The sequence below is a fragment of the Rutidosis leptorrhynchoides genome, chromosome 4, assembly GCF_046630445.1.
Source record: "Rutidosis leptorrhynchoides isolate AG116_Rl617_1_P2 chromosome 4, CSIRO_AGI_Rlap_v1, whole genome shotgun sequence".
NCBI classification, from domain to species: Eukaryota; Viridiplantae; Streptophyta; class Magnoliopsida; order Asterales; family Asteraceae; genus Rutidosis; species Rutidosis leptorrhynchoides.
The window spans coordinates 27,863,422-27,874,393 of NC_092336.1; positions in this window are offsets into that span (position 1 = coordinate 27,863,422).

Sequence of the window (10,972 nt, forward strand, 5' to 3'; positions counted from 1 at the left end):
GCACATCGACACTTCACATCTCACGCTACAACAAATAAATACATTATATACCTACGCATATAATTATTCCACTCACTATATTAACCCTTCGTCATTGGGGTTATATAAGTCCACATCACACGCCCATGTGATAACGTACACACAAAGTGTGCACCTCGCCAAAGTGGTCAACCAAAACGCACAACCGTGCCAATTGGACCTATACACAAGTCCAACAATTCCACCTATACGAGAAGCGAGCTCTACAAGCGAGAACCCCTTCACCCGACCCGCACCCATCCTACACATACATATGTATATATGATATTAACACTCACCTTGTCGCCTTGATGAACGCTTCCAAATAATCCGCAACTCGTCAATGGAAAGTACCTATTCCATTATCACAATTACAACAACACACAATTAGGGTTGACTTACAAACCAACCCAATTCGACACTTAGTGCCATTTCGACCCAATTGCACTTCCAAGCACAAACCGTGCCCAAACTAACCAATAATCACTAACACAAGTGATAATGGTCCTAATATGCCAATTAAACCCGAACACAAGTGTTAAACACTTATCGTTCTCAAAATCGCCCATAAACCATAAGTTTGACACATAAAGTCAAAATCTCACCAATTACAAGTTTTGACACCAAAACATATTTAACTCAGTTTTATACTTCAACTTAATCCATTTTAAGTTTATAAACCTCATCGAATCGACATTCGGGTCATAATCATCAATAAACCCTAATTTTGACTCTAGTCAAAATTAGTCAACCACAAGAACCCTAAAGGTCTCCAATACATCAATAATCACTAATACTAGTGATTATACACCATTCTCAAGTCTTAAACATGGTTAAATCATTAACCAACCCAAAACCCGCATTTAACACTTATAAACCCGAATCTTGGTGTTAATCTTCAATTAACAACCAAATGGGTTCCATCTATGAATCATACAATCAAAAGCCCCAAATTTGAATGGTGAACACAAAAAACGAAATTCGGAGTTAGAGCTTACCACTAGTATCACCGTGTAGCTAAGAACGAGGAGAACAAACTTGTCTACTGCGCCAAAGATCAAAACCCGCTTCTTCCTTTCCAAAAATCCCTTAGAATCAGATGGGGTGTTTGAGTTTTAGAGAGAAAATGAAAAGAAAAGGAAAAAGAAATGAATAAATGAAATGGGTGGATGAGGTTAAGTCCACAAATCTGGCTCAAACGCGAAAAGACCAAAATGCCCTTTTAAAACCCTTAAAATAACAAGGGAGTCTGCCAGCGACATATGGCGCGGCGCGCTACCAGGTGGCGCGGCGCGCGACTTGCCAGAATCAGAATCCTGGGTCTTACAACTCTCCCCCACTTAAAATCGATCACGTCCTCGTGATCTTCACCACTTAACCAAACGGACCACACTCCACGGTCCTCAAACATAAGTCCCAACCGACTTTCCTAAGCAATTCTTCCCAATGAATCGCCTTTACCAAATAAATCGTCACCCGCGATTTATCAAATCCACAATCCGAGCACTAAAACCATGCTCATTCCCTAACATCGGGAAAACTCAACTAATCTCGTACCGAGATATCAATCCCTTAGCGTACCCTTACCGAGTACAACGCTAAAAGCAACCAAGTCTCAACCTAAGGTCAACAACTCGAAATGATGAAGACCGAACCAAACGAACCCTTACGGATAACACTTACCACTAAACATCCCTTGTAGTGCGCAATACGACCAATACGCAACTACCGTAACATCGTAAACAAACGGCTAAAACCGATAGCGCCCAAAACGACTATGGAAACGCTGATCCCAAGGTGGACAAAATCGACTATCGTCACACCCGTAACAACATGTGAGCGAAACACGGCTATCGCATCACTCAACACACAACATGGTCCTCACGACCCCACCATCGGTGTATAAAACAACCGATAGATCACTCAACACCGGATGAAGTCAGCGGACCCCGTCAACGGTCATGCTTCACCGATATATCACTACTCCCATGATGAAGTCAGCTAACCCCGAACGGTCATGCTTCACCAATCAACAATACCATGATGAAGTCAGCGGACCCCGAAGGTCTTGCTTGACCAATCAACAATACCATGATGAAGTCAGCGGACCCCGAAGGTCATGCTTCACCAATCAACAATACCATGATGAAGTCAGCGGACCCCGAAGGTCATGCTTCACCAATCAACGCCCTTTTGGCCTCGAACAACAAGTAGCGTAACATCGCGCTCTGCTACGCCATAGTGAATCCTAACGGATACCACTAACCATTCACACAATCGAGCAAGAACCACCTATATCGAACATAGGCACAAAACAAAAATTCTCTAAAAGAGAATCCGACACACACATCCCTTAACCGAGGGATTTCACCTTGCTCGTCAAACACGTCCATTATCTCTCAACGAGATTTACCACATTACCACCTCGGTGATAATTTTCAAATCCAAAATCATAAGTACAATTTAACCAAAATTGTACTCTACCACAAATCGACCAAAACTAGGTCCCAACACAAGTTTCGGATCTACCATAAGCATTATCCGAATTCTCACCCTAAGGATCTCCTCGTGCGGGAGTGTAACTCGCCCACTTGGAACTACGTTCCATATCCACAACTCGTACAATGCTACCAAAGGTAGACTTTACCAATAATTGGGCTCACACGACCCATCACCACATCTTGCTCCAATCTTGGGCACACGAAGGATTTCTATCAATCCTTAAACACTTCGAATGAAAAGTGTACCACAATTACACAAACCATACCCTCACAACCATCCAATTGCTTTAGTTTGTCAAATTCCACCCGATCACTCATGTACCTAAGGGTTTCACCTCAGTACCCTAAGTACAATGTAACCGCAACACAATCGGAGTCGAACACCACGCTAGTAGGTATAAAAGAGGCACCTAATGTCGCGTCATGTAGACTCCTTTACCAACATACATTGAGATCCAAAACACTCGATTTCTCGGGTTTCATCCCAACCGTCGAACCTCATGGTTCATCAACTTCAACACGAGAGCGAACACGCTCTAACATCCGAACACCAAAACTCATTTCCATGGCTTGGTAGAAACATTTTCCAAATACTAAGGAATGCTTGGTTACGCCAAGTCTTACGCCCTTCGCCCAACAATCAAAACGTGACCATAGGGTACTTCCATTAGGAACGTCACCCATGACGATAACATGCACAACACGATGCATTTAACATACTCCAACTCAAACGGCACATAATAAATAATCAAAGGACATATTTATTAAAACGAAACGTACCTTAACGTCTCCTTGCCGCCCCCGTCCCCGCTAACTCGGGACATTCGGACTTACGATGTCCTTCTTCTTGGCAATTGAAACATACTGTGCCATCACCCTTTGGCACCGGACATTCCCAAGACTTGTGACCCCTCACGCCACAATTGTAACACCTAGATGCATTAGAATCCGATATACCAGTCCGTGTACCACCCGTGCTCACACTCGGACCCTTAGTCATCCTACTTGGAGCACCAAAAGAAACAACCCTTCTCTCACTTGAAGGTTCACCAACCTTCGATCGCGAATACGACTCAAAACCTCTAGCCGTGGCGAATAACTCCTCAAACGATTTCGCCTGAACTCTGCTAATCTTACTCCTCAAGTCATTATTCAAGGTTCGATAGAAATCTTGCATCAATAAATGAGCATTCCTCAAATACTCCGGGCAAAAACTAGCCTTCGCCATAAAGGTCGTCTTGAGAGTATTCAAGTCCATAGAACCTTGTTGCAAATTTCACAACTCATTAAGCATTTCCTACAAATCGGCTGAAATTCGGAACTCCTCGAAGAATTCCTTCTTAAATTCGTCCCACGACAAAGTCATAAAAGTTTCGCCACCGACAAGATCAATCTTACCATCCAACCAATCCTTCGCCCTACCTCGCAACAAACTAGTAGCGAGTCTTGTCCTCTTCTCGGGAGGGCATTCAATAGTACGAAAACACCCTTCGACATCCGAGATCCAAGTTGTGCTCACCAAAGGATCTGGTTTTCCGTCATACATTGGGGGTTTAGTCCTTATGAAGCTCTTAAGACAACGCTCCATTTCACCACTACTTTGAAGTTCAAAATACTTCCTATCCATTTCTTCTCGAAACGCACTCATTTGCTCCGCAACGGCGGCCGTAACTCTAGCGTTAAACTCTGCGTCGTTCGTCTCGATCCCATTTTCCGTCACCATTCTAAGGAATGCAAAGCGATTAGATCACGAACGTATAAAACCACACACACAACACCGCCCCATCTTGCTAAACACTCGTCGTACATCACTTGTTAGACACGATTTGCACCCGTAATAAGGTTTGCAAGTCTTTATTACGCACACACACCGTATCAACTCGTTAGTACAACGACCGCCTCGCTCGATGATATAAACAAACACAAACAAAATTCTACGCGATACAAATGTAGTGACCCGAACTTTTCCATGTTTATATATATTAATTGAGATTGATATTTACATGATTAAATGTTTCCAACATGTTAAGCAATCAAACTTGTTAAGACTTGATTAATTGAAATATGTTTCATATAGACAATTGACCACCCAAGTTGACCGGTGATTCACGAACGTTAAAACTTGTAAAACTATATGATGACATATATATATATATATATATATATATATATATATATATATATATATATATATATATATATATATATATATATATATAGTTAACATGATACTATGATAAGTAAACATATCATTAAGTATATTAACAATGAACTACATATGTAAAAACAAGACTACTAACTTAATGATTTTTAAACGAGACATATATGTAACGATTATCGTTGTAAAGACATTTAATGTATATATATCATATTAAGAGATATTCATACATGATAATATCATGATAATATAATAATTTAAAATCTCATTTGATATTATAAACATTGGGTTAACAACATTTAACAAGATCGTTAACCTAAAGGTTTCAAAACAACACTTACATGTAACGACTAACGATGACTTAACGACTCAGTTAAAATGTATATACATGTAGTGTTTTAATATGTATTTATACACTTTTGAAAGACTTCAATACACTTATCAAAATACTTCTACTTAACAAAAATTCTTACAATTACATCCTCGTTCAGTTTCATCAACAATTCTACTCGTATGCACCCGTATTCGTACTCGTACAATACACAGCTTTTAGATGTATGTACTATTGGTATATACACTCCAATGATCAGCTCTTAGCAGCCCATGTGAGTCACCTAACACATGTGGGAACCATCATTTGGCAACTAGCATGAAATATCTCATAAAATTACAAAAATATGAGTAATCATTCATGACTTATTTACATGAAAACAAAATTACATATCCTTTATATCTAATCCATACACCAACGACCAAAAACACCTACAAACACTTTCATTCTTCAATTTTCTTCATCTAATTGATCTCTCTGAAGTTCTATCTTCAAGTTCTAAGTGTTCTTCATATATTCTACAAGTTCTAGTTACATAAAATCAAGAATACTTTCAAGTTTGCTAGCTCACTTCCAATCTTGTAAGGTGATCATCCAACCTCAAGAAATCTTTGTTTCTTACAGTAGGTTATCATTCTAATACAAGGTAATAATCATATTCAAACTTTGGTTCAATTTCTATAACTATAACAATCTTATTTCAAGTGATGATCTTACTTGAACTTGTTTTCGTGTCATGATTCTGCTTCAAGAACTTCGAGCCATCCAAGGATCCGTTGAAGCTAGATCCATTTTTATCTTTTCCAGAAGGTTTATCCAAGGAACTTAAGGTAGTAATGATCTTCATAACATCATTCGATTCATACATATAAAGCTATCTTATTCGAAGGTTTAAACTTGTAATCACTAGAACATAGTTTAGTTAATTCTAAACTTGTTCGCAAAGAAAAGTTAATCCTTCTAACTTAACTTTTAAAATCAACTAAACACATGTTCTATATCTATATGATATGCTAACTTAATGATTTAAAACCTGGAAACACGAAAAACACCGTAAAACCGGATTTACGCCGTCGTAGTAACACCGCGGGCTGTTTTGGGTTAGTTAATTAAAAACTATGATAAACTTTGATTTAAAAGTTGTTATTCTGAGAAAATGATTTTTATTATGAACATGAAACTATATCCAAAAATTATGGTTAAACTCAAAGTGGAAGTATGTTTTCTAAAATGGTCATCTAGACGTCGTTCTTTCGACTGAAATGAGTACCTTTACAAAAATGACTTGTAACTTATTTTTTCGACTATAAACCTATACTTTTTCTGTTTAGATTCATAAAATAGAGTTCAATATGAAACCATAGCAATTTGATTCACTCAAAACGGATTTAAAATGAAGAAGTTATGGGTAAAACAAGATTGGATAATTTTTCTCATTTTTGCTACGTGAAAATTGGTAACAAATCTATTCCAACCATAACTTAATCAACTTGTATTGTATATTATGTAATCTTGAGATACCATAGACACGTATACAATGTTTCGACCTATCATGTCGACACATCTATATATATTTCGGAACAACCATAGACACTCTATATGTGAATGTTGGAGTTAGCTATACAGGGTTGAGGTTGATTCCATAATATATATAGTTTGAGTTGTGATCAATACTGAGATACGTATACACTGGGTCGTGGATTGATTCAAGATAATATTTATCGATTTATTTCTGTACATCTAACTGTGGACAACTAGTTGTAGGTTACTAACGAGGACAGCTGACTTAATAAACTTAAAACATCAAAATATATTAAAAGTGTTGTAAATATATTTTGAACATACTTTGATATACATGTATATATTGTTATAGGTTCGTGAATCAACCAGTGGCCAAGTCTTACTTCCCGACGAAGTAAAAATCTGTGAAAGTGAGTTATAGTCCCACTTTTAAAATCTAATATTTTTGGGATGAGAATACATGCAGGTTTTATAAATGATTTACAAAATAGACACAAGTACGTGAAACTACATTCTATGGTTGAATTATCGAAATCGAATATGCCCCTTTTTATTAAGTCTGGTAATCTAAGAATTAGGGAACAGACACCCTAATTGACGCGAATCCTAAAGATAGATCTATTGGGCCTAACAAACCCCATCCAAAGTACCGGATGCTTTAGTACTTCGAAATTTATATCATATCCGAAGGGTGTCCCGGAATGATGGGGATATTCTTATATATGCATCTTGTTAATGTCGGTTACCAGGTGTTCACCATATGAATGATTTTTATCTCTATGTATGGGATGTGTATTGAAATATGAAATCTTGTGGTCTATTATTATGATTTGATATATATAGGTTAAACCTATAACTCACCAACATTTTTGTTGACGTTTTAAGCATGTTCATTCTCAGGTGATTATTAAGAGCTTCCGCTGTCGCATACTTAAATAAGGACGAGATTTGGAGTCCATGCTTGTATGATATTGTGTAAAAACTGCATTCAAGAAACTTATTTTGTTGTAACATATTTGTATTGTAAACCATTATGTAATGGTCGTGTGTAAACGGGATATTTTAGATTATCATTATTTGATAATCTACGTAAAGCTTTTTAAACCTTTATTGATGAAATAAAGGTTATGGTTTGTTTTAAAATGAATGCAGTCTTTGAAAAATGTCTCATATAGAGGTCAAAACCTCGCAACGAAATCAATTAATATGGAACGTTTTTAATCAATAAGAACGGGACATTTCAGTTGGTATTCGAGCGTTGGTCTTAGAAAACCAGAATTGTGCATTAGTGTGTCTTATCGAGTTTGTTAGGATGCATTAGTGAGTCTGGACTTCGACCGGGTTTACTTGAAAAATGATTGCTTAACAAATTTTGTTGGAAACTATATATTTTTAACATGTGAATATTATGTGATATATTAATCTCTTAACGCGTTTGATATTATGTGATAGATGTCTACCTCTAGAACAAGTCCCATTGACTCACCTAATAATAATGAAGAGTCAAATGTAAATTGGAATGATTCGTGGACTGATTCACAAGTTCCCAAAGAGGAACCGGAAGAAGAGTCGGAACCGGAAGAAGAATCGGAACCGGAAGAAGAATCGGAACCGGATGAAGAAATAGAACCGGTGGGGGAAATAATAAAACGGTTAAGTAAAAGAAAATCCTCAACCAACCGACCAAGGTTAATTATGGTCAATGGTGTTTCCGCCAAGGAAGCAAAATATTGGGAGGATTACCAATTATCCGATGAATCGGATTCCGACGAGAATTCCGATGATGTTATAGAAATTACCCCAACTGAATTTAAAAAGGCAAAAGAAAATAATAAGGGAAAGGGCATAAAAATAGAGAAATCTAATTCCAACCCCGAAGAACTTTATATGTATCGTCAACCCCCGAAGTCCTTAAGTTGTAACAATGACCCGGGAACCTCTAAACCACCAGGTTTTTCTAAACCAATGTGGAAAACGATGGCTCGTATTAGGGGAACATCATATATCCCTAGAAACTTGGCAAAACGAACCAAAACCGATGAAGAAGAAACAAGCGAGTCGGAATAAGATAGTTGTATTCGTGTGGTGTAATATATGTAATATAGTGTGCTTATGCTTTATGATATATGTAAAAATTGCTTGTATTAATAAGTATTTTTTTTATGAATCTAACTCTTGTCTATTTTACAGTATAAAAACACAAAATGGATAGACAACCCAATATTTTAAGAGACCTACCCGGAGACATGATTGATGAAATCTTGTCTAGAGTCGGTCAGAATTCTTCGGCACTGATGTTGCGAAACGTAACCTTTATTTATGAACGGATTTGAGTTGTTTTGTTACACGAATTGATTTATTGTATATGTGGTATTTTATTGAATTTAGGTTGATTTCACACATATATAGGCAACTAGTCCTATCCGTGTAGTTTAGTTTGTCGGTAAATCCGATTCGTTCCACAGGGAGATGGAGTGTTTAATGGTTTTTAATAGTCTTTGATGTCAAACTTAATTAAAGGGGGTTTTGGATTAGGAATTTATAAAATAACAGTAAAATAAAATAACTTAAACTAATTTACTAAATAAAATTACAAGATTACAATAATTAACTTAAAAAGGAACTAAATGAGATTATACTAATTATGTAGCATTAATTATATTACTAAATGGTAATTAGTAAAATAGTAACTTTTAATAAAACTATATGTTTAGAATTTTGTTTTGAGCAATTATAATATAAACTTATTTAAATTAACTAAATGACATGTTTAAAAAGATTAATACAAATTAAAAGGAATTAAAATGATTAACTAATTGTAAACTAATTTCTAATTATAAAGTATTATAATTAACACTAATTATTAGGATTTAACATGTATTAAAGTATTTTATAAGAACTAAAATAAATTATATAGTAATAACCTAAATATAATAGTAAAAAGGCTAAAACCCTAATTTTAAACTAATTAAATAATTAAAACCCTAATTTTAACCCTACTGGTACTGTAGCCGGGTTTAAGGCTTACGCGTTTCGCGTATACATACGCGATTCGCGTATGTGTAATACGATGTGACAAAACAGTTTCGTACAGAATTAAGTATTTTTATGTATTCTTTTATATTTTTTTACTAATAATTCGTAAATAATGATAATAATAAGTTTACAAGAAATAATAATGGGATAAATGGGAGTGTTTACTTAAATGTGTCACCCCTAGGTCCATGGATTGTTTTAAGTTTTCGCCCTATTTAAAATGTTTTAGTAATAAACTTTATATTTTTCTTTCGAATAAATATATGGTTACAACTAACTAAAATAAATCTAATTTTCATCGGATTCTTTTTTTTTAGATAGCTACTATTCCCTAAGTATTTAAATTGAGACCTAGCCTAGTTTTGACTTTCGCCAATACCCAAATTATAACGGTTTCCCTTTTTATAATTTCACTGTCATATAATTATTGATATTACCCAAACCACCGAAGTTTATTTCTAAATTGGTGTTAATAACTTATCCATAAATTCGTCTAGATCATTTTTAATGTTGAAGCTTAATTTATTTAAATAAAAACAACTTTCATTATTTAAACTTAATAAATTAAGTGGCAAGGGTCAAATACCTAATTACATAAAAATGGTTCTTTTAACTAGGCTCAATATTAAAAATACTAAAGTTACATTTTAATTTTTACAAATGGTAACAATCCATTTCACTAGGGGCTCTACATCTAAGCAAACACTATAGAAATTTAGCTATTCATTACACTAGGGTAAACATAAAAATATAGATATGCAAACATAATAACAACGCTAATTTTAACAGAGTAAACTTACTAAAATATCTTCACTTTCATTAACTTCAAACGGTAGGAAAATTACAATAATAACACCCTTTTTACGCGTACAATAACACCCTTAATCACGAACAGTACACCTTTACTATTTGAAACTAATCCTAATATTTGAACTTTGAAACTGAAATGAAAATAATACAGATAATAATAATGACAATAGTATGTGTATAGTAATAATATGTTGTATATTATGTGTTGTCTCCACCCCCTTGTACACTGACTGCTACTCCGTATTTAACATTGAGGATTAGTGATATAGTTGGTCAAAAAGCCATCCCATTTGCTGTAGCACTAGGAAAAAGAATAGTTTTTAATCTCAAAAGCAGCCGCCCCATTTCTGATCCATGATTAAACTCGGCCTAACATTACGCGTTTCGTGTAGAGGCTACACGATTCGTGTAAGAACAAATTACTACGCGTTTCGTGTAATCCTACACGATTTGCGTATGAGTTGATGGCAGTTTTCTTTATTTTCTTTTTCGTTTGTTCTTTGTTGATCCCGTATCGACGTGTACTGACTTGGCACTTTCCATTTGAACTCTTTTCTTCATCTATCTTGTACTTTCATTCAGATAAACTTTTCTTGA